Consider the following 23693-nt stretch of genomic DNA (forward strand, 5'->3'; position numbering starts at 1 on the left):
TCTTATAGTTTTTTTTTTTTGGTTTGCTAGATTGGAGACAAGGAACAGGTGTTTCAAGTAAGCAAATGCTCAGAATTGAGAATTTCTCATAGTGAATAAGAGAGAAGTTCTGGGTAGCTTTGTTTGTCAGGCCCCCCGGCCTCCCTGGTCTCCCTTTTGGTCTTTATTATATTATGTTTTCAAATTTCTGAAGTTTTTGTATGACTTGACTACTAATATTTTTGAAGGCAAAAGTAACTTTTTCATTAGCATTTATATTGTTTTACTTGCAGAAGACAGGGGAGATAACATTATCCTAGCCATCAGGAAGGATAATAAAATCTTAAAAATACAAGGATCTAAATTAAGATGACAAGCAGCAGCACATTACATGTGAATGAATTAGATTAAATAGAATCCTCTGAAACATAAAGTCACAGCATATGATCTATCTTATAAAATATTTTGCACAAAGAATGTGTTATGTGTCTGTTATTCAAGTTCTTTACAGAATACAGCTAGATCAGCGAGGACTTTAGGAGTGAGAGTGTTGATGAGAAAACTCTGCTTAAGATTTCAATCATCAGGAGTAATTTGTAAGCAGAAGAACAGAAGAAATGTCTTAGGTCACCAAATTTAATTCTCTCATCTTGTCAGCAAATAAAGCCAATAGCCAAAATGCAGCACTGTTTCCTTACGATGTGCAGCACCTATAACTTCAGGTTTAGATTAAAAGCTTCACTAAACAACGGAGACTCGAGAATTCACAGTAACTTTTAACTAAGAGACAGAAATGAAAGAACTGGAAATGTGCTTGCTATCTGTTTCCAAGTTATAATAAAAAAATGATTTGTCTCAATATATCATTGCTGACCCTGGCAAAATGGAATATCCCTCCTTCAGAAAGCAAGAGTGCTATAAGACATTTAGAAAGCCTAATTTCCAAAGCAGCTTCTCCTCTTTTCCCACTTCCATTACACTTGTAGTGGGTGAGTACTAATCATTAGAATACTTAAAAAAAAAAAAAAAAAAGAAAACGGTTCCAGTCGTTGCAGGCACAGCAAGCTAGGAAATCTAGAATTGGACAGTTCACATTAACCAAATGAGGAATACCTAACTGTGAGGATTTTGATCTGCCTCAGGTATTTTCCAATGTTTGGTCAAAAGTCTAAATCTGTGGGGTGCTGTTTTTTTTCTTAGTCATAAAATGTGCCAGACGAATGCAGCTGTTTATATATATATATATATAAAAAATATATATTTTTTCTTATTTTCCCACCATAACAATAGAAAATGGGATAACATCAACTTTATCATTATTATTTCTACTGTGGTAGCTAGGCAAGATGACTGCCACATTTCTGTTAGCAGTGCATGAGCACAAGGACAGACATATTCCCTACCCTACAAGGTCTAAAGTCACAAGACATTAAGTGGCAATCAGATCCAGCAGCTTCCCGTTTTGAAATCAGGGGAATTTCAAATCATAGGTAAGGGATTCTTTGGCGAAGCTTAGACCTAACATAGCTTTTCTTTGCTTCCTGTTTTCTGGAAGGCAAAATCTCACCTGCTGCATGTATTTCTGACCTAACTCAGCTCCTGCATGGCTCGCAGAGGGCTGCATTTTCCTTATCTGAGCCTACCTCATTTGGATGTGCTGTTGGCACGATAATATACCATCATCATTAATTATTAATTGAGGTGGAGTGAGTCAGTGACTTTTCTGTATGATTTTTTTCAGCTCAGATCTTGCCCTGCAGAGGCAGCTAGTGAGCCATCAAAGGCAGCAAGATGTTATGAGACCTGTAATGCCCCATAACTTTGATATGCAGCTCTCCCCGACACCTCATTCAGGCGATAAATATTTTAGAAGGGAAGCAGACAGATAAGTGAATAAGTGAATTACTTCACAGATTCTTACTTATGAAATGCTTACTCCCAGATTCTGTTAAAAATTTGCTTATTAGAGAAATTTGCTTTCATGAAATGACCATCAGCCTCTACGCAGTGCAGAACTGGTGCTGCGAACAGCACACGGGCTAGGGCACAATCTCCTTTTGAAGGAAGAATGCTCACCCTGTGTCAGAGATTGGAAGCCCTGACAAAATCGTTCCATCAAACCATTTGTGTGAGAAGATATGCATATCATTTAAAAATTAAAAAAGAGTAATTTATTTTTTTTATGGCTCATTCTCCTTGGACTTTAATTAACTTACAGAGGGTCAGAAATCCTGTTTATGCTTCAAACAAAGCTGCTTTACCCCTTTGATATAGTTAGTCTCTTTCAACTTGTTCCCTGATAAACGTATGGTTGTGTTGAGGCCACCCTTAAATGAAATACTCTTTCTTCTTTCTCTATCTGAGACTTCCCTTGCTTGGAAGATTTTTTTTCTGCAAAATCTTTATCACTTCATTACTGGTTTTGATCTGTTGTGGAAACTGAATATATTTCCATTTCTCACAATGTTTACCAGTGAGACTTAATAAAAGATCCTTATTAGAAGCCAAGATTAACATATTTTAGACCATTCTGTAGCATGAACTGAGTAGGACAGACTGTCTGAGGGAAGCTTTCCCCTGCTCCCAAACAGGTATGCCTGCACCATGCAATGCAGGAATATATCGTTACTTCCAAACAAGAGGATTTATCTGTACGACAGAGCTGTACAGGGATGGCAGCTCTGCTCCTAAATGTGTTACAGGCATGCTAGCAATTTGTATATGAAGTCTTCTACCCTCAATGCAGTTGCTAACGCGACTGCCAGTTCTCGGGCTAGTCTCGATCTGTTCATGCAGATGTTGTAACACATGGTGCAGATTTGGTCAGAGAAATGCCCTTCCTTCCAGCCAAGGCTGTTCGCCCGCATGGTAAGTGGTAGCAGCACAAGCGACATGTCTGAACTTTGTGACTGGTTTTTCTTTTTCTCTTTTTTTTCTTGTCCTCCTTTGACTTTGAATATTTTTAAATTCTTTCTAATGGATATTTCCCACTACTGCTTCCCATTTCTGAACTATGACTCACTGCATCAGCTTTAGTCTGTGCCCCATAACATCCTTCTGCTATTAGGTGTCCCATTGTTCCCCTGTTCCACTGACATTTTCCCCACCTTCTGTTGTCCTTGCAATGTAGCATCTCCCCTTTCTCTCACCACCTTCCTATAACTTGCAAGAACTGGACAGTACATGAAATATGTTCGGTAGCCTTGGGAGCCACAGCTACTAATCAGGATTTCTCCCTTCGAGGTTAGTGCCCTCATCGTAGGCCAGAGAATCGTGCTCTTTCATTTGCCCTCTTTCTGGCCCAATAAATATTGCATTATTGCTTGAAAGGGGCACATAGTTCCAGGAGCTTGCAGCTAAGATCCAGCAGTCTTTTGGAGACAAAGGCAAATTTGTGTCCTCCCTGTCTAAGGATGCCTGGAGTCCAGCCCTACTCCTTCCAGCGTGCAACAGCAGAGGTAACACAGAAATGGTCCCACCAGCGTGTTTCAAAAGAAAGGACAGATCCTCCACTCAGGTTTTTTTAAGAGAATAGCTTCATTTTCAAACTCTGTGACAGAGTTTAGATACATGAATCCTAATCTGATAGGAATGCTTCTCTGCAGACCTGAGTTAAGTACCAAAGCCTCTGAGGAGGGTGACATTTAAGTTAAATCCTGCTCTTCAGTATTCATATGAGGTACTTGAGGTGGCTCTCTGCTGCTACGAAGCTTATTGCAAGTGTCACGTTTTCCTCAGGTAGGCAGTTTATAGGACTATATTTTCCACTTTGGATTCCAATAACTAAAAAAAAAAAAGACTTGGTAATGTTTATCTCTGCAGTGCTTAAGACACTTTTTGAATTGTTTTTTAATATTCTTTACACTCTTTAATCTTCATATTACAATGTTTTCACTGATTGGTGCCACAGTGGACTGAAAAATCTCTTCATTCAGTCAAGCCGCACCTTATTTTTAAAATCAAAATATATACCACTGTAATCAGATTGATTAATACAAATAATTAACAAAAAGAAATACCCATAGAGCTCTCATTGACCTAATAATTATGACAATGTACTCTAAAAACAAGAATGAAGGATGGAGGGCTAACAGGCAGATAATAAACTTAGCAAATTTTTAGCTGATTTACAATTCATTTATGTTTTTCTCTGTACAAAGCTGAAGACAGATTAGTTTTGCATTGACTTTTAACATTTTGCAGCAGAGTGATGTTAAAGTAGATACACAAGCACTATTTCTGTGAGCATAAGTCTCTAATTAAAAGCCTGCAATATTTTTTTTTTTTTGTGATTGCATGCACTGTGAATAACTCCACAGGACTTCTGGCCTTACAATGTACAGGATGCAAAATATTTCCCTATAAGCAAATGCCCCAAATCTTCTATCCTTACAGTTCTATGCTAAATCTTTCGTAGCAAAGTTTCAAAATAGAAGCAACTGTGAACAGAGATCCTGGAGCTGAAAAAGTCTAAATTCTGAGAAAATTAGGATTTGGAGCTAAGCTTTTGGACTTTGGAAAATATGATTTACATTCTCCAAGTGAGTATTTCAACTGTCCTTTGTTTTGGTGAAGGAATCGAAGAACTTTCTAACAGTTGTTCTTACTTTTCAGTCCTTATTATTTCATTTTTAGTAAGCCAGCAAAACTGAGAAATGCTGGTTCATTGTAGACATCACTCCTTGATCAGTCAAGAACTTTTTATACCTCATCTGTAACCTTTTTTATTTTTAGGTTCCCTTCAGTTTGCAGCGTGGGCAACAAACACACATCTTTTCTGTTTGAGAAATCACATCAATTCTCTATTTGAGACCTTATTTTTCTGAACTCATCCATGTATCCAGTAACTGTTAGAATGATACAGTGAAGGTTTCTGATATTTCCTTCATCATGCTCAAGGTCTTCCTTTCATATCCCATGGGCAGTAAACCAACATTATCATTTAAAAAGAAAATAGCAGCTGGGATTAAAATCTGGCAGCAGGAAGAAGTAGAAAGCATTGTATGTTTATAAAGTTTAGGTGGGACAGGGATCTTTGTTTCTGTGATATGAAAAGCCCTCAGCTGGACTGATATTGTAAGAGAATAAATGAGAGAATTCTTAGCCAGCTGAAATTATTTGATTTTATTTGAAAGGCAGGACGATGGACTCATAGCTACTATGACCAAAAGGGAAGAACATCCACATTTGTAGAATAAATTCTCATTCCCTTTAGCAATATATTGGGTTTTTTGAATGCATGTCAGTCAAATCGGATAGGCACAACCCTGAGATGACTGAATCTGAGGAAAAAAAGACTGTTCTGCTATGTTGAGAGCAGAACTATAGCCCCTTTACCTCTCCTTTTCCTCCATCTTTATGTCTCCACTTGAAACAGTAATGATATTATCAAAGATTTTGCATAAAATAAAAAAAAAGTTCTGCAAATTCCAAATGATTAATGCATAGGTACTCCAAAAAACCTGCACATCAGCTGAATTTTTAGTGCAAACTCTCTATACTTTTAAAATAAATCTTTGGGAAAAGCTCTGCTTCCATTTTCCTGTAATACCACAAAGCAAAATAAGCAAGACACAATGCAATACCAAAAAGGAAAATGCCACCTAAAAGCATATTAAAGGCAACAAATACATCTTTGTGAATTCACACCAATATTTCATTTCAAGCGATCTCCCGTTCCTGAATACTAGAAATGACCCATTGTTGAAAGCTGTGTGCTTTGTGACAGTGGTGGTGTGAGAGTTCAATGTAGGAATCTGTAAACACAATTCTATTTCAGTAATTGCTGAAATCAACATAAGAGACCATTTTTAAAAATATAGGGGGTTTTAATTCTTTTTCTGTTTCTTAAATCTACATTTAAGCAGGCCACAAAAACCCTTACTTTTCATCCTCATATGGCCCTCCTCACAAATGACACCACTCTTCAGGAGAGCATTAAATTGACAAGTTGCAACCAAAGCTCCCCAAGAATACACACATTGCAATTTATTCAGGGATACAAGATTGTCTCACCTTGTCAGCTTTCAGGCTGTTGAGCTGAGAAAAATAGGTGCAACTTTCCATTAAAGGTCTACTTTAAGCCTGTTAGTTAAGAACATAAAAATGGTGCCTTAAAGATGGGTCCTAAATCCTAGCTATGGACTGTTTAGAGCATTGATTTTCTAAAGTGCTGAGCACTCTGCAGTTCCCTTTAAAGTCATAGCTTGGTCAGGGCAAGATAAATGCCTAGTGATTTCTGTGCGTCCATATATATGGGTGCTTTTGGTATTTAGGCTACATGTACAGGTGCTTAAATAAAGACATTCATCCCTTTTTACTCAAGTTGTTCTATGGGGATTTAAAGGCTACAAACGGCTTTCCCTGCTTTTCAAGGTGCCAGATGGTGTGGTCAGCTGAAAAGCCAGATGAAAAATTTTCAGATGTGAATTCTGGGAGGGTAATCAATATGAAAACATGCCATAGAAGCATAATGGAGAATGACTGCAATTTGTTTCTCTTGTTCACCTGATGAGCTTTGAGCCTGCTGATACTCATAGAGGACCTAGCTGTTTACACGCACTTTTCTTGTGTGCTTGGTGTTTATTTTACAAATATATTGCATGGCATTTTCTTAAGGAGCTTGCAGTGACAGTCAAGTCCAGACACTAGGCAATACTGGATGGGATGGTTATTCATGGTAACAAGAAATGACTGGCTGAAGGAAGCTTGGGGTAGAATACTGGGAAGGAACAGCTGGAAGAGGAACTGAGTTAGCTGGGGGATGAGAGCTTAAGTTAAGTCAAGAGAAGAAGAACGAGAAGAAGAAGAAGAAACGAAGGGAGAAGGAGTAGGGAATGTGCAGATGAAAAGAAACTAGAAATAGAGATATCAGTGAGAATGCAAAGGATTGTGAAGGATTGCAAAGGAAGATTCTTGTCATCAAGAATTAATAGCTTTACCATGATACAAAGGAGAAAATAAGTCAGTCAATAAAGTCAAGAAAGAAGAGTGACATGATCAGAGCAAGAAATAGGAAAGGAAGATTCCTTTGGCAATGGCACTTAAAACGCATTAAAATGGGAGAGAGTGGCAGGCAGTGGGGGTGGATAATTTCGGGGAATCAAATCCAGCCATGCTCAGCTCATAAAAATACATGGATTTCAGCAATGCAGTATTGTGGAACCAGTGGCTCCCAGAGATGCTACACGGGAAGAAATCACATATTCTAAGTGTCTGAGTATGTCTGTGGTTTAAAAACAAATTTAAAACATACCACCATTGGGTCTGTATTTCACTGGAAGACACATTTACATTGCAATATTACATTTTTTCCAAGAACTCTGAATCAAGGACATACTGCAGTCAGTCATCTTGAACTCTAGCCCTAATTACCTTAATGGGTTTAGCTTAGACCTTTAATCGCATATAATACTGTCCATTGCTGTAATGACATTCCTCAGACACAGAAGAAAGATGTATGGTTGGCAGCCTGCTATCAGTGCTGTTGGCCACGGTAGGCTGTTTTGGCTGGTGGTGAGTTCCTTTGCCATGGGGTCAGGGGGACACAGCCACTCCCCTCAGCAAAGATGATATCAAGGAAGCGACACTCTGTTTGGTGGCCTGGTACCTCTTTTTTCTATTTTTTAATTCTTTAAGACTGGATTAGGGAAGCTCTGGGAGAGTTGTAGCTCCTATCTGCAGGAGGTGATGCCGCTGCTGCTGCTTTGTGCTCCTGTTTTCTGAGAGAGTCCCAGGCAACTGCCATCCGTCTTTACATCCCAGATGCCCGCAGCCTTGTATTGCTACTGTGGGGGCATTTTCCACAAAGGGAGAAAGGTATCAGGGGAAAGAGGTTAATTAGACAGCAAAGACTTCTGTCCCTAAACAGTGAAGCAAGTGCCATAATGAAAGTCAATATAATGAGGCAAGTAGGATGGACATTGACCCAGTGATCATGTCAGGTGGGTAAAAATTATGTAAAATTACCCTGCTCTCCTTGATAAATAATAAAATATAATTTTAACTAACAAAAGTAATCTCAATGTAAATCTTCACAAATATAGATAAAAAGTTGCTCCTTTCCCTTTTTATTATCTGTGCTCTGAGTATATGGTTGACAGGTGAAAGGAAGATAGCCATTTATTCACATTACCCAGTAAAAGACTTGTCTGTTAAAACTGGTCTACTTCCTGTCGGTGGTGTGGATAGTTATATTCCAGTCAACAGTTTATGTCTTGGAAACCGTAGCTAATTGAAACCATTTTGCTCAGGTAAGTTGGCTCTTTTAGCTCTGCTGATGTCTATAGAAGACTTCTCTGTGGAAGTAACTTAGCAGTATAGCTTAACTTCAGAGAATCTTTTCCACCTCAGAAATGTCTCATTTACCCCTACAGTGAATATTATTGATTGTTCCAGTACTCAAAAAAAGCCAGTAAACTATGTGAATAGGTTATTATTTATTTTGTTAAAACAGACTCTCTAATTTTTGAGAGCAAAATTAGTAAAGCACAACAGAAATGTAACAAAGCAACCAAATTCCATCCCCTTTCAAAAACAAATGAGAGATGTCATTTTAGTGTAAGAGTAAAATAGAGGGAAAAAAAGTATCTGCAACATCTGAGGTACCTGGCAGTAAAATCAGCTTCAATAAAAGCATAAAACCAAAGTCTCAGAAGAATCTGGCCTTCAGGTGTCGTCTCAGTCAATTCAAGAAATCACAGAAGTTGCCGTGACAAAGCACTGGTATGACATGACAGCTTCTGCTGTATCTGAACACCAGTCAGGTTTCAAGGTTAAAGCCATATTTGTGTTTTCAGAATATTTCTTCATAATTGGTAAGGTTATATCTATGAATATTATAATATCTAATCTGAAAATTTCTAATAGGTTAAAAGGCAATCTATCATCATCTTTAAAATGTGATGTTAACAGCTTTATAGTTAAATTAGGCCATGAAAAATGGCTAAAGGTTGCCTATGAAAAAAGATCTTTTTTATGACAAAGATAATTGAACTCATAGAGAGGAAAGTATAAGCTGGAAATGATTTAGAAAATTCATCATGAAAGTGTGTCATTATATTAATTTAGAGAGAAAATAACTTTTTTTTTTTATTTACCTATCTCTAATGAATTCATCTTTCTCCATACAGACAGGCTAAAAGAATGTCAAAATGTTAATGATGAACATGTCAAAAGTTAGGCTTTAACCTTGTCACATTCTGCATAAGGCTGAGCAGTTAAAAACAGTATTTCTGACGTGCTCGTAATGCAACATGAGATGAATCTTTGTGAGCACCCTTTTTTTTTTTTTTAATGATAAGAGAAAGATGTTTAGGGAAAACTGAATTCAATCAATTTGTTAGCTTTTTTTTTCCTTATATCAATGTATTATGCAATGAAAGAGTGCACTGAAAATTTCACTTCAGCCTGCATATAAAATGACTTAAATTATTCTGAAAACGTAGTTCTTTATGACCACAAGATAATGAAGATGACAGAACAGAATATGAAGAAGAGTATTTCAAGTTCTGTTACTGTTTTTTTAGTTCTGGGTATTAGTTGCAGTGCACATTGACTCAAAATTTTTCCATTTTATCAGTATTTGTCAAGTAATTTATTGTCAGTGCTATTAATTGCCCCAGTAATGAAACCAATGAGTGTACCTCTGGAGCAAACAACAATGAGGCAGAACATCCAAAGCACTAGATGATAACTAAGCTGTGTCAGACCCTGGAACATGTAACATCCTTTTAAAATGCATGCTCAAATATCATGTTCCCTTAGACATTTTTCATAATGAACCTTAATTTTAGTTCTTCATTTGCTTAGAATTCAAAGATAAAAAAGCATTTTGAGCATCCTTAATGAGTGTTAGGACTCCACAGAATTTTGTGAATTCTCATAAGAAACAGGCATTTTCTTTTCATGACAAATGAGGTGTTTAAAACAATGAATATGGGCAATATCTCACTTGTTTAAAAAAAAAAAGAAAGAAAGAAAAGAAATTAAAAATTTTATTGAAGCTTCTGGATATTTTAGTGTTCACCTCTCATTAAATAAAATTTTTGCTATTATTTCTATTTTACTACAGTACTGATTCAGCCAGGAAATAAATTCTCCTCCTGAAAATGTAGTTAAAAGATCTTATCTTTGGACAGGTTTTGTAAAAGAAGAAAGGCATGTATCTGGGGGTATTTAAATTTAAACTTGTATATCTCAAAAACTCCATGGGCATCACAATGTATGAAGGTGAACTGCTGACACTTAGCAGTAGAAAATTGGGGCTCTTTCTGCTCTCATTTACAATGGCTACATTTGGGTTTACATATGCTGTTTACTTCTGTTAAATCCATTTTAATTTAAATAAGTCTATGTTAGTCTAAAAGGGGGTCCATTTGGGTTTTTTTTTTCCCCTATTATGTGTATATTTCTATACATTTCATTATAACCAAATCACAGCTGAGGAGCTGTTATAACGCACTTGGTCAGGGTTCAAGGCTGTTATGCCTCTGCCACCTTCTCCTCCAGTTTCTAAATAGAACAGATCAAAAAATATCTGTTCAGAAAAGGACAGGAAAATAAAATGTGTTGTTCTGCCTGTTCTTCTGTGGCGGTAGCTGAGTGCAGTGTAAAGGAATTGCTGTGATAATCCTGTAACATCTTAGTGTTCCTCCACAGAGAGAAAATCAATAGTTTGATCAAACCAGCTATTAGGATAGCAGACAACAAGTTCCCAAGATATAAGGAAAAAAATTTTCATGATGAGGATGGCGAAACACTGGCACAGGTTGCCCAGAGAGGTGATAGGTGCCCCATCCCTGGAAACATTCAAAATCAGGCTGGACAGGACTCTGAGCAACCTGATCTGGTGGAAGATGTCTCTGCCCATTACAGGGGGGTTGGACTGGGTGACCTTTAAAGGTCCTTTCCAACCCAAAGTATTCAATGATTTTATGAAAACCAACTGGTCTGCAAAAATGGCTATGCTTACGCATTGCATCATTTTTGGTGTGGATGGAGTTGCATATACAGGGACATAAATAAAATAAAAGTATCTATCTTCCATGAACAGTGGATTTAAATCTAATGTTTGTCACTGGGGTACCTAATTAAAAGTACATTTTTAACCAAGTTAAAGTTCATACAGAAGGAAGTACATAGCATAGCACACAAAACTCTGCAAATTCCCTTTATACAAGAATATAAGAAATATGAACTTGCTTACTTCAAAGAAGAAATAGTTCAACAAAAGATTTTAATCCATTACCTTTTTTCATAGATTATAAAAGTTTGCCATAAATGGAAGGTCAGATGAACAAAAGATATTATCGCAAGTATAATTTGGGAATACCTTTGATTTATTTCCATAACGAAGAACGGTATAGCAAAGGTAGATGAGATGCTGCACTTAGCACTTTTAGATGACATTACCTGTAAAGGGGAGCTAGCTGCAGATACTGAATCAATAGCCCAGTGCTTTATGAAGCTGAATTGTACCTTAATACATGCACTCAGACATATATTTTGAGATCTCTATGTAAACACAAGAAAACACATTTCAAAATAACAACTAAGGTGTTTATCATTATCAGATAGAAAACAAAAATATCACTCTTGAAAACAAACTACATGTGAAGTACTAGTGACAAAAAAGGGACCCGTGCCCCTGAATTTAAATCCATGAAGAATGGTATAATGCAAGAGAAAGGAGAGTCTAGTAGTTTACAGTAATTTTCTTGAATATGTCACTCCGGAGACACAGAATATTAAACCTGCTTTTAATTATTTTCCTTTTTAATTAAGAAGTAAATAACCTTATTAGAATAATGTTCTTCAACCATTCAAACTAGTTTTCTCCAAGAAACACAATTACTGAAGTCTCTGCATAAGTTATAGACACAATTCCAGCAATCAAGAAGCAAAGGAAAGGTCATCTTTTATGTTTCATGTTAGGCATACATTTTCAGTGCTGTTAAATTACTTTTCTTCAGATGAAATTCCTGTTAACTAGTTGATTTTTGCATTTCATTAACTCAGATCATTATTAATGTCATGATAATCACTAATGAAATACAGCTTCTTTCACTAATAGACTGTCATAGTGATGCTCAGATAGATCTCTTGCTTGGTAATCTTTCTCTCAGGTAAGCCTGAGATGAGGAATAGCCAAATCAAGACATGAACATGCTAAAGTAATTGGAACATAACCCTTACATCTATGTTTCTTTCATAAAGATCAAAACATAGAAGAGCAGGAAAGCTGTAACTTCATCTGTCCTCGAGAAAGAGGAGACAGTACACAACCTCTCTGTCCTGGGTACAATTTTGCTGCTAACAGGGAATGACTTAATGTACTTCAGTCTTTAAGTTCCTTCCCCCCCCCCCCCCCCGCCAAATGTGGATAAACTGCATGTTTTTAAATGTAAAGAAACCATACAGATAGAGTGCCATCATCCCTCATCCCTCAGATAGTGCAATAAGGATTTATGTATATTTTGGGTATCATGGGTCTCTCTGAAAGGTAACACTGGAGTATATGTACATATATACCCTCATCTGAATTTTAGACTTATTAGCATACCTACTAGGAATGACTCCATATCTAAGTAAATTTTTAAGATTTCCTTAAACACTTCAGTCACAAAAAATGATTAGTTAGTCTTCTTTACATCTGGCCATAAGTACAAAAGGACTCACTGGATGACCCAGAAAGTTGTATTGAAAGAAAAGTGGCTACAAATGCTTAGCTTGAAATGTGTTGGTATGGGTAAGCTTCTAGTGAGCCCCCAGAATGGCAGTGCAGAATGAGTATCCTCCCACAACACATTTACCTTTCACAGATGGAGGAAATGATCACCTAAAACTGTTTTTCTAAGTCAGGAAAAAGGCAAAAGATATAACTGTTTCGCACTACTGTCTAATTCAGAATGAGATGAATAATTCTCTGGAGTCCCCTGTGTTGACTATACCTGTATTCACTACAGCAGGAATGCAGGAGCCTGGCTGACATCTAGACACGCAAAGGTAGGTATCTTAATCTGTAAATTCAACATCAATAATGAAAGAATCTGAAGAATTATTATGAGGGATTTTACAATTTATGAGGAGATGCTGAGCAAAAATTATCAAGCTGCGTAAGTACTCAGTGAATGACGTACTGGGCACAGCATCAGAACTTGAGCAGAATATTAATTTCTGAACCTGTTATATCTCAGGTATTTTGTCACAAAAAGCAGAGAAATACAATACACACGTGTCCTCCTCGTGTCCCAGCTTTTAACTAAGCGAACTGAATATGGAGTAAATTGTTTAATTTTCCCAGGAAGACAAACTGAGTTCATGCCCAGGATAGTCCCAAGAAACTTATGGAAGGAATTGCAATCTGTAGCATTTCAAACAACTTATTTAGAAGCACTGCATGTTTATCACAGCTTAATTAGGGACACAAAAAATAATAGTAATAGCTAATTCATGTTCAATCTAATAAACGCACATATCCTGTGCCCTTGTAAAACTAACTCCAAGCCTGTTTTTCAGAGGAAGCATTTGGACATTTTGCTTATGAAGATACCTGGAAACTCCCAGATTTTTAATAGAGGTACTTTCAAGATATGATTTCAAAAGGAAGGTGACATCGAAAAAAAGCAAAGTATTTCTTTTTTTGCTTTCTTTCCTTTCTTTTTTTATCTTTCTTCGCTCGCCCACCTCCTTCATTACCCGAACAAAACACAGGAAAGTTGGATATTATGCTAACTGCAATTACCAATTTTTCTCACAGCGCTTGTTATTTGAACTCTTTCAATTACTTCTGAAATCATTGTAATCGCAGTTCTCCCAAGGGTCTTGCTTTTTTGTCTTCTCTTACTCAGATCTCATTGTGACAGTCTAGATAGAGGAAGCATTTTGCAGCATTTATTTGAGCTTTTTCTTCTGCTCTTACGTCCTACTGCTCCAAGGGCAGCTCCAGCAGTGTTCTCCAGCAACACAAGTGAGAATGCTGCTTATGGATTTAATTCAGTCTGTTTGCTTCAGATTCCTCTTCCTCAATCTTACTAAGTCTTCAGATGATCCATTTTATTGTCTGCATTTCAGATTTCAGACTTTCGGGTCTGTTGTTCCAATCCAAGACCTGTCACAAAGGTTTCTCTGCAAACAAATCCTAAAATGCAAAACCTATTTCTAATTGGGATAAATTAAGAGGAATTAGAGTGAAGTGCTATGGATTAGGCCAAAGTGGCTTTTGTTTTCCAATTGAGATTTTAAGGACCCAGTTCTCCATATGAGTTCTCTATGGCTGTATCGGTAAAGACCAGAGTGACGTTGCCCTGAGATAAAAATCTGTTCTGCAGAACAGGGGACTGAGCACAACATTTCATGTAAATCCTGTTATTTCCTACATCCTGCTTACAGCCATGTGGACATTGGGGTAGTTTAATTATTTCTGCAGGTGATTACATTAACCATGCATGACACAAGAGTCGTTCTCATTCTGCCTTCCCCCTTTTTTTGCACATGGATCACCCCAAAGTTTTCATAATGGTGCCATCCTTATAAAGCTTGTCTGACAAAAGGGAGTGCTTTTTTTTTTTTTTTTTTGGATACAGTTGCACACTCCAATTGAACAAGTTTAAGGAGGATATGCTCTACTGAATGGCACACTATAGAACAACTCTAGTCAAGTGATGAGGACTTTAAGTGAATACAAATAAAGTTTCCTGAACAGAAATATTTAGTGCTTTTTTGGTGAATTTCATTTACTTTAACTATTAGATGTAAAATATTTAAGGTAATATTTAGGCTAAGATACATCCTAAAATAAGTGATTATTGAAACAGTCTTTTTATTGTTGTGTTCACATGGTTCAGACTTACAAAGCATTGAGAGTCCAAGTATAACCTCGTGCATGTTTAAATGAAGTGATCCTTCTTGAATCACCAGCTAAACCACTTCTGTCACTTAAGGGACAGTTTTCTCTTTTTCACATTCATGTTTTACTCATATTTCTACTTCATGATCAGCACTTGACTTTAGCGCGTTTAACTCTGACTTTAGCACAATTTAACACATGCAGAGCAGTGTTAAATTGAATAGAGAAGGATCTGGGTATCATATGTTGATGAAAAATATCTGTACACAACAATTAATACTTTGCTCTTTTCAGCATTTGATCACTCCATCGTGGCAGGAGACACTGTCTATGGTTCAGTTCAGGTACTAACGCATATGCATCGAGTGACATTTCAGTTGCACTTATACGAGACACTTTGTGCAATGCGTGGGTGTGACGTTAAGAAGTTTGGGAGACCTGTGTCCTTGAGTTGCAGAATGGATGGGATACCCTAGGCCGTCTCAAATTGCATAAAGGTGATTTAATTCTTCCCTATCTACCTTATAGGTCCATTCACCATACACAGTTTCCCCTTAGTCAAGAGTCAGAATTTTAAGCTGATTCTTCTGTTTATATTGCAGTAATGCTTTGCTAGTTTTAAAAATAGACTGTTGGTTTAGCCTTCTTTTAGTGGAGACTTTAAAACTTGCCACCACCTATCCCTTCAAGGAAAATGTTATTCACAATAAACTAGAGCGGTGGTTTGGGATTTTTGTTTTGTTTCTGAGATGCATGAACTAGAATAGGTTGGAAAAGACATCAGTCATTTATGGAACTTTAGTCACAATGTAAGCACTATGTAAACAGTACTACTGTAAAGCACTACATAGTCAGTACAGAGCTCAGGACACAAATAATATACAGCCCATACTCTGGCGAACTTTGGCTTTTCTGATGAAGTTCCAAATTTACAAAAACACAATAGTAGTGAGTCTTTCAGTGTTAACTGGTACTCTCCACATAGAATAATTTTTAAAATAGCTGTTTTAAAGCTTACCACGATTGACAAGGGCTGAGACTGCTCATACTAGGTCAGGTCAGGTCAAAGTTCCCTCTACCCCAGTACTGAGGTTCCACTGGGGGTCAATAGGAGGTACAGAGGTCAAAACTGCGGCAGAAACCATGCTTGTTCTGAGATTAAGAAGATATCACAGTACATGTCAGGGCATGTATGTACTTGCTTGACCCTGCTCTCTGTTTAAGCTTGTGAAAGTGTCCTCTTCCCTTAGCATTTAAACCTGAAATATTCTGTTTCAGCTCTTCCTCTGCTATTTTCTATACAGTGAATTCATAAAAGGAAGATTGTATTAATAAACCATGAATCTATAGCCTATTAAAAAGATTCTTCCTACAGCCTTTATCAAGCTCTTCAGAGTTGCAGTGCAGTTCTGCACGTAATCCTCTACTCTGTCACATTTACCAAGTATAGAAAAGTTTTCAGAGGAGTCTTGATGTGTACTAAACTCCTTCTAAAAAGAACCCCACGTGTGCACCAAATCTGCTCCTTTGGGCAGCTTTGAGACATATACATGGAGGGGGTGTTCAGTCACAGGGACTGGTCTAAATCTATTCTGAAGTAAAACTCCAGAATGTAAACATTGTCAAAGTTCAGGCCTCCACACAAACCAGGCCAGTCTCTTGGACTGCTGATATGGCACCAAATTGTTTGTCAAGGTAGAGATGCTCACTGCCTCCAAACTTCTGATCTCAGCTTATAAGTTCCAGTACGAAAGTGATTTTCAGCTTCTGAAATGTCAGAATTCCCCACGCTGGAAGGAAAACATTAGGATTGCATATGTTGTATCTATCTTTCAGCTGTCAGTATTACTAAACCTTTCAGAGGCAAATATTTATACTTATATTTGAGACAAAAAACCAAAGCAGATAAATGGGACTCTTGATGGCAAGTTGTATTCTAATAAGAAATCAAAAGTTAATTTATGAGTTGAAGTCCTTTCCAATCACCTTTCAGATTACTGAATTCACTCTCCATTTTTCAGCTTCGATTTGAGCACAAAACACAGTATAATTGTATGGAGGCTGTCAAAGTTGTACTGGAACAGAACATTAGCTACACATATAATATCTCTAATGGAAACTGAATAAAGGTAAAATTGATACATAGGAGACACAAGAGCACTTGTGAAAAGCAAGAAAGCCAGTAGTTTAAAAGCCTACATGTGAACTGATCTATGAAGTTTTGAGAGAAAAAACTAATTAACATTTCTTCTGGAATGTGTAATATTCTTCAATGGGGAAAGGATGGAAAATGTAGTGATTTAAAAGTATATCAGATGTCAGATCAACGGACAAGATGATTCTCCTCTGTAGGAAAAAAGCATTGGCAAGAATGATGGATTACAGGAGCTAATTATTATTTTTAAATTCTCTAATTCTTGTATTATGATCAGGAAGTTATGGAAACATTGGTTACCAGCTTGCTGGGTGACATGTTGTATTCCAATAGTAGCTATAGTGCATTCTCCTCTGTAAAATGAATTAAGCTTTCTTAAACCTAAAGTAATTTATTTCAGGAAAAGGCATATGGTATGTTGTGAAAGGAATCCATATAGATGCTGGAGGAACTGCAGTTGTGAACAATTATATCCAGTCTAAAATAGAATATCAATATCCCGTGGACATTCTTTGAGAGCGTGAAGAGGCTTGCATTCCTATCGTTTTGGCTGGTGGTACTTCACAGGGCAATAGAGCAAGGGACATTGCAAGAGGATCTTCACATGCCAGGAAGAAAAAACAAATCGATATAAAAGTGACAGAACAAAAGGTCACCAAATAGTGGCAGTTATACAATGACATTTGCATCTTAAATAGCAGCATGAAGGAGAAAAAACAGGCTGTTGCAGTCCTCAGTCTCAGATTGTACCAGGAATGGAGAAACAGGGAAGGCTAGTGAAACTGAAAAAACAAACAGCATTTTTCTTGGCAACATTCAAGTTGACTTAAATGGTACCAATGCAAAGCTGTTTGCTTATTTAGTTTGTGCTTTGGGGAAAATGTTCAGAAACAATTCATCCTCATGTTAAGAGTTTGCAGTTTAAGATTTACTGTGTAATGTAGCCAGTGATAAATTGGTTTATCTATAACCTGAACATGTTAAAGCTTGGAAACAGAGAAGAACTCTTTATTTATTTCTCTCCCTTTCCTTTTACTTTCTGTTTTAGACCGGTTCTTATTCCGTACTTGGAAAAAAAAAAAGTGTTATAATGTAGCCATCACTTCAGACACACTAATCTGCAATCACATTGGTCTCAGTTATGAGCCAGTAATGAAATTAAGTATTGATCTCCTTTTTTTGTTGAAGTTTGCAAAAATCGTAGCTGTTGTTTTATATCTTTCAGTAAAATATAAAATTCAACAAATGGACATAACTTCCAATTGAAATATCACTATTGCTCTACTAGGTAAGAACATTTTTCTCATACATTAATGACTTGGTAATTGTTTAAAGAAGAGAGAGACGATGTCTGCAGCAATCCTCTCTGAAGGACATTAGCATTTGGAGAGGAATAAGAGCAACTGGCAGGCCAGGAAGGAAACTTCCTCCTGGTAAATTGTCTGCCAATGTTTTCAAGAGCAAGAAGAGATTTTGAAGTTAAATAAAAACATAAGCAATGGCATAAGTATGCAAGTTAGCATTCTCTTCTGTCCAAAAGATCTTTCTCATTAATGTAGTCTGAAGATGTATGGCTGGCAGGAGGAACCAGTTCCTGACCATGCAGGGTATATATATGCGTCTACAATTTTGTATTAGTTCAAGGGATAACTCCACCTAGCTTTACAGAGATTTTATACTGAAATAATCCAAATACTTTCTTTTCTGACACTTCTGTCTTTATAACCTTTGCTGCTCATTTTTTTGTTTTGTTTTGTAAATTAATTTGTTTTCCTAATGGCATGGCTTTTATTTAGGATTATTTCAAGATATATGGGTAACATATACCTGTGGGATATTGTATACTTCCAAGACATTGCTATGGCACACCAAACTTCTGCAGAGAATCTACAGCATACTTCTGCACAGATGAGTTTGAGAGTCAGTAGTGCAATGTCTAAATGGATCAAACACGAACTGGCAACTATTCTCAGCTAAGAAATTTCTCTGGTCTGAAGGAAGTTGCAGTTAAGGAGTACACTTAATTCTTGGTACAAAGATGTCATTTTATACTTCTGAAATTACGTATTGCTAGAGAGGAATAGCAGCTAATTTTCACCTATATAAAATAATGAATCTACAATACTAATACTAATGTTTTCTTCTGCAAAGGTTTTGTGATGCATTCTTTTGGATTGCAGTGTTGTTAAAGATGACATAGCAAAACCTACAGTTCTGGGAATAAAAAAATATTAAAGACAAAATTTATATTTCTGCCAAGACATGCCACGTGTGAGTACAAGATATTTTCAGAAAGAATTCATAATGTAGAGGAACCTCTGATTTTTTATTTATTATTACTTTTAATAGGAAAAAATAGTAATTATCAGCAATTTTGGAGGGGAACGTCTGTAGCTAACATTAGATGTATCAAAGTTAAGTGTACATAGATGCATTATTTATTTATTATTTATTTATTTATTTTCATCTTATAAGGAAACAGAGCAGTGAGATAGCCCAAGTAAGCAAAATATTTACATTAGGCTATCAAAAGATAGAATAAGCGTACTAGAGAAAAGAGACTAAAGGGCAGCGATACTACTGTCTGTACTGACTGCAAAGTTAGGGAAGGTTGCATGACACAGGCTGCTTTGGAGACATGGTGAGACCGTCCCTGCAGAGGAACTGGCCAAGGTGGAGCCAGCTGGGCTGCCTTGCACGTGTGACACAGCTAAACCGCCACGCAGATCATCCTCCCGCGCATAACCGAGAGTTAACTGCTTTCTGCATCCTTGTTATCACTACAGTTATCTCACTTTCTTTTATAATTAGTATGAGCTAAATATGGACAAAGAACAGTTTGGCATTCAGAGGATTTAAATTAGGCTGTATTGCTGATTTGTCTATGACTGTCTAATGCATGGGATGAGAGCGGGTTTATAACAATCGCTCTCAGAAAATGACTGAGGATTAAGTCACTTTTAGTTAGCAAACCCTGTGCATTGTCTCCCTAGATATTTTTAGGCTTCTGCTGTTTGATACAAAGGGAAGTACTGAATGTATATGCGATGGGGCAGATCTATTATCGTGAAAATTGATGTTTAAAAGCACTAGAGAGTTTGAGTGCCTACACGTTAGCACTTCTAACTTGCTATCAGTTTTTCTAAAGGGCACCTTGTCAAGCCGTTCTGTAAGCAGCCCTACCCTTCCCTTAAGTTACCTTAGCAGCACCTCGGTGTTGACAAAGAGCACATACATAATTGCTTTTGAACATCCAGGTCATAATCTATATGAACTCTGAAGCATGAGAGTGAGTAGGGATGATGGCTCTAAATTCACTGAATTAATTCTATGAAACCAAATGTCCTTTTCTTTCTTTTTATTTTTCCCCAAGAACTCCCAGTCTCCTAAGGGGGTAAAAAAATGGAAAAATAATAGGTCACTTCTAATTCCAATAAACAGGGAAGAACATATTCAAAATTCTAGGTCATTTGAAAAAAAAAAAAAAGTTTAACAAAAAATTGAAATTATTAAACTGTGAGTGGCATCTCATTGCTTCAGATTGCTTTCAGTCTCAGTAAAACTATCACTGGGAGGAGACACCACAAAAGAACAAGAAAATATGAGGACAGGAAGAAAGACTGGTAGAAGTTCTAGAGCAAAAACCACTGTATGTAAGGATCAACGGTACAGACAACAGAAGTAATCATTATTATTAGCAGCAGGTTTCCCAGCAGCATCAGGCTCTAAAGCAGATGAATTTGGAAAAGTGACAGTAGTAAATGGCCTGCAAAAATGCTAGTGACAGGAGGTCTTCCAGGCTGGTGTCCAAATGTTGGATGATGCCACATCAAAATAAACCTTGTCTATCAAGAATTTCTATTTTAGAGATCTCCAACTTTTAATTTGTAGCATAAACCTTCTGTATATACATAAATCTTACCTAATCTCATGTGCCAGTACTGAGCTCACAATTTCTTCAACCTCCGTCATTTCTTGCCCTATTGTAGCTCTCTGTAATAGAGCTGTGGGCAAATCTCCCTTTCACATGCCCACAGCTGAGATTCGAGCCAAGCCCTGCAGTGGAGCCCAGTCACCATCACTTCTTGATCCAAGACACTCAAAGGATCTTTAAAAAAGTCTAAAACCATGTTGTATGTGAGAACTGCTCTGGATCAGACACAACTTTGAGTAAGAATAAATAATGCGTAGACCATTACTCCCCACCTATAATTGACCAGTTTAGAAAGTACCTGAAATAGCTCTTGTATCTTGTTGAGGAGCTCTTCCACGAATGCTTTTCCTTTCTTGAAACCATTTGTATTTTTGCTCTCAGTCACATCCCAACACACTAATCTCACAGCTGTTGAGAGTGGTCAATAGGAAATACTGGGGACAGAAGTACTTTATAATATCCAGCAGGATTCAGATATTAGCTATGTGCTGTGATTTTTTTCCCTCACAGTACCCAAAAATTAGTTATGTTTGCTTTTTTTTAAAAAAAAAAAAAAAAGAAATTTATAAACAAACACACACCCCCACTCCCAATTTCTCCTGTCTTTAACAACAAGGACACTGTAAAACATTTAGAAGTTAAAAGAGACCATGGTTCAATCTAGTCACTTTCAAATCACTTCTTTTGTCTCTTTTCATCTCCCTGATGTGTAAGCTAAACCACTAGTGGTTTGTATTCTTGAAAAAAAACTCCAGGTACAGGAAAAAAAAACAAAATTCCTCAGATGTTTACTTGAAAATTTTGCGCGTGGGGGAGAGGAGAGAGTGACTCCTGAGTTTAAGTTAATCAATCATCATGCTTGTGACCCCTTCATGAAAAACACTGTCAAGAGCCAGGGAATTTCAATTCTTTTTATAGCAAAGGAATAATTAAGACACAATCTTATTTTTTTTAATATTTGCAAAGTCTACATTTACACAGTCAACCTTGAAGCTAGCTGACCCTTGGTCAATGGAACTGAATAAGCACTTGTAAGATGCACTTCATCAGACCTATTTTGGACACTACTCGTGTTTACTCCAAAGGACGTCCAGATCAATAGATCAGAAGAAAGTATCAACATTGCAGATTCCTTCATTTGTTCAGATGACTTTCACTCTTTCTTTAGATCCTGAAGTACTTGACTTCATTATATGTCAGAGACAGTTCTGGGCATGTGTGGAGTCACAGATGTGGCTGGTAACTGAAACAAGTAACTGCTCGCGAATAAAGCTGAGGCATTCCTGCTTGAGGTAGCAACGACTTGCCGTTTCAAAGATTACGCTTATCTATAGAAGCCTGAAGATCCCCTACACCTTTCAATACATAAATTCTTGTACCTGACTCTCTTTTGTAGGAGGCAGAACTAGGTTTTAGGATGCTTTTTTGTTAATTTCCCCTTGTTTTCAGTCTCAGTGTCAGAAACGGCCACTATTGGAGAGAATCACATTTGGCAATGTGTCAATACCTGGCAGGTGAAACACTCAGAGGTTAATGATTTGACCCTTTCTCCATCCCATATTATCTTCAGAGACTGTTCTATAAGCGCATTTTTTGCTACTTCATCTACTTCTAAAACCTGTATTGCTTAGCTTTAAGATCCAAGCTGAAGAACTATAACAATCCTTCAGCAGCCTGTGTATTTCCTGCCATTGGGCAAAATTCCATTTTTTATTATTTTAATTTTAATATGTAATAAAGATTAGAAAACCATATTCCCACAGAGATGAGCACACTCTAAAATTGGCACAGCTAGGGTTTGCTGTAGATTCTAAAGAAGACAGAACTGCCTCATTTGGTTTTAAAATGGATACATTGGATATAGCACATGTAGGGAAGAATTAACTAACTGTAGCAAAATGTTTTTCTCAACTGCTTCTCTCTGCTGGAAATCCCACTATCATACTTAAAATCTAAGATAATGAGAAAGCCTCAAAGCTGAAAAAGTACTACCTCTAATCATTTCAATCCCAGTTTAATATACAATTTTATAAAATAGAACAGCCTTCTTTATCCCAAATTCAGATTGAAATATTTTCTTTCAAAATTTTAATACATTATTTTGTGTCAGATTCTTACAATGCACTGCTACCCACACTGGCATCTGAGTAACAGCAAATAGACTCTTGCTACCCTTGGGAGACAAAAGTGAACAGGAACATACAACAGCCCACTGAAAAAAGCTGGAGGTCGGATGTAGAGTACGTGCTGAGGTGTGACAACAAGCAATACAGCCTGCCAGCACCAGGCAATGGAAAGATCACAGGGATATAAACATTAGCGGGACCTCATCTGAAATAGCTGGGGTAAGTGAGAAACACTGCCAACTCCGAGAAGAGTTCCACTTAGCTGAGAGGAATGTCCTTTGGTCGCAGGCATGTGATGCTCCGGTAGTGCAGAGGTGGCGACCTTCCTTTTCTGCTTATGTCACCATGGGGCACTACGGACAAGTACAGGGAGGACAGGATTTTCCAGGTGTGCTATTTGTAGTGCCTAATGTTAGCCATTTAAAGATTGGGAGTCCGGTTCAAAAAAATCTGGGTTCCTTCTGTTATCAGAAGTAAATAGCTACTCCTTGAGGGGAACTTAACCTTTCCGGGTTCATGCCTAATATGAAGTAACCTTTCTTTGGGAAATGTCCCTCTCTTGCCCTTAAATATATAGCAATTCTAGATGCTTAACTTTCAGATAGTCAAAGCTAGGAAACTGAATCCCATCAAGTTTGGGAAGGGAGAGCA

The 23693-nt window shown here is 37.2% G+C and overlaps 1 protein-coding gene across 2 annotated transcripts in view; it reads right to left on the reverse strand.

Moving 5' to 3' along the window:
- The window catches only part of IL1RAPL1 (interleukin 1 receptor accessory protein like 1), a 764969-nt gene that overhangs the window by 69761 nt on the left and 671515 nt on the right, over positions 1 to 23693 (reverse strand). The gene's annotated exons all lie outside the window — the stretch shown is intronic.

Source organism: Grus americana, chromosome 1 (assembly GCF_028858705.1).
Source record: "Grus americana isolate bGruAme1 chromosome 1, bGruAme1.mat, whole genome shotgun sequence".
In the NCBI taxonomy this organism is placed as follows: Eukaryota; Metazoa; Chordata; class Aves; order Gruiformes; family Gruidae; genus Grus; species Grus americana.